The sequence below is a fragment of the Penaeus monodon genome, chromosome 12 (genome assembly GCF_015228065.2).
Source record: "Penaeus monodon isolate SGIC_2016 chromosome 12, NSTDA_Pmon_1, whole genome shotgun sequence".
In the NCBI taxonomy this organism is placed as follows: domain Eukaryota; kingdom Metazoa; phylum Arthropoda; class Malacostraca; order Decapoda; family Penaeidae; genus Penaeus; species Penaeus monodon.
Window position 1 is genome coordinate 38,769,315 of NC_051397.1, and position 2,500 is coordinate 38,771,814.

General features: G+C 28.5%; 1 pseudogene; it reads left to right on the forward strand.

Moving 5' to 3' along the window:
• The window catches only part of LOC119579693, an 8,648-nt pseudogene that overhangs the window by 1,355 nt on the left and 4,793 nt on the right, over positions 1-2,500 (forward strand).

Consider the following 2,500-nt stretch of genomic DNA (forward strand, 5'->3'; position numbering starts at 1 on the left):
AAAAGGGTTTGGGCCTGCACCAACGGGGCTCTGTGGGTTGTCGGGTTTTGGACGCCCTACGCCGCTATCGTCGTCCAGGTTTAGTCCAGGCATTCTGTCGCTTCCAACACGTTGCTTCTGAAGTTTTATCACTTAATTATTTTGCATTGTTGCAAAGTCCGACATTTGCTAAACAAGGTTTTTCTCTCTCCGGGGATTGTTCTTCAACCAGAGCCCCTCACGCCTCTCGTGAACCATGGGCTGCCGCCCTTCTGGCAAAGTTCTTCCGCCTGCTACAACCCCATCGTCAAACGCCATCAACCATCCCAAGTTCAGAGGGGTAAGTCCGTAAAAAGACCACCCCCCCCTAGGCTTTCCAGAATACCTCTTCATAGAAATACTACTTGAAATACATTTAGAGAATTCTGTCAGACTCATTTTTTTACGAAAGCACTTTTAACCCGGGCCCTTTTATACCCCCCTTCCTCAAGGCCCTCCAAAAGCAGATGCCTTGGGTTTTTGAAATTCACGAGAACACCGAGACTTCCTCCTCCAAGTCCGACACCAAGTCCATTGAGAAAGAAAGAAGCCAAGGAGGGGCGCCTAAGTGCCTCGATCTACTCGAACACAAGGAAGACCTAGTCAGTCGGAAACATGAGAGGCTTTGCAGTTCATGTTGATTTATGTGCCTTTGAAGTCGGACGGGAAACTTCGATGATGACAGGAATTCTTTTTTGGATCACGGATTCAAACGGCGCCAACGTCATACTCGATTGTTAAAGCCGTATGGTGTACTGTCATAAGAACTAAATTTTTTTTAGATGGTAGTTAACCTTCCCTCCGACAGAAATAAACCTTGCAACTGAGAAAATTTTTTTTTAAATTCACATTTATAAATTAAACAACCCCCCACATTAAATAAAGTATATATTAATATATATATATATATATATATTATAATATATATATATATATTAAAAAAAAAATCCGGTGTATTTTCGAAACTGTAGTCTCATTTTCAAAAAAACTAATTTTTGTTTTTTTTTTTTTTCTACCTAGTATCAAAACAGAAAAAGGTTTTATCTTTCCCAAAAACCCTACCCCACCCCACACAACACACCACACAACACACACACACACACAACACATATTATATATATTATTATATAATAATAATATAATATAATATAAACTATATATTATAATATACATACATACATATATATATAAATTAATAAATATATATATAAATATATATATATATCATATTTTACATAACATATATACATAATATTTAAAAAAGAGAGAGATATACATTCCAAACAATTTCAATATTCTGATGTAATGCATATCAAAAATAATTACTTGCACACATCCCCCACGCACACACCAAACACACACACACACACAACCCCAAAATATAATATATATATATATATATATATATAATATATTATATATATATATATAATATATATATATTATATCGACGGGGCCCCCTTTATCGATGTCGCTATGGCATTTTGTCTCTACCCATTCCGATAGAAAGTCAAAGCTGGGCGAAAGAAATGAGGAGCAAGCTGTTGCTAGGTAGCATGACCTTTTTCTGTCCCTGTCTCACCTTTCCTATTCAAACTTTAAGAGAAATCCTGGGATTTTAGAATTTTATTTAAGTACAACACACACACCACACACACCACACACAACACATGTTTATATATAAATATATATTATATTATATATATATTAATTTTTTAAATAAATAAAAATATTATATTAATATATATATATATATATATTATATATAATTATAATTTTAAAATATCACATACTATTATGCATAATATAACCAACTCAAATTATATATATATATATATATATATATATATATATAAATATATATATATAATTTTATATATATATAATATATATATTATATAAATTTATTTTTTAATACCGTTAACACATTGTATATATCTATTATTATTTACAAAACTATATATATATATATATATATATAATATATATATAATATATATAATATTTTATATATTATAATAACAAAAATATATATTTTATTTATATATATGATGTATTTATGTGTATAAAATTTTATATTTAAATATATAATATATATATTATAAAATATATTAAAAATATTTTTAAAATATATTATACGTTACTGCATCATGCATGCAATATACTATTATATAGTATCATGTATATATATATATATATTTTATATAAAAATATATATATAAATATACATTAATAAATATAAACACACACACACACATACAACAAATATATTATTAATATATATATATATTAATTATATATTATATTTATATATAATATTATTATATATATAATATTATATATATATATAATATATATAATTTTTAATATATATTAAATTTTTATATTAAAATCACACTTTTTTTCTTTCGGCTTCCCCCCCTCAGGGGGGAACAACGCGCCGGCCGGTGACTCAAATCTCGAACTCATATTGTTTTTGAGC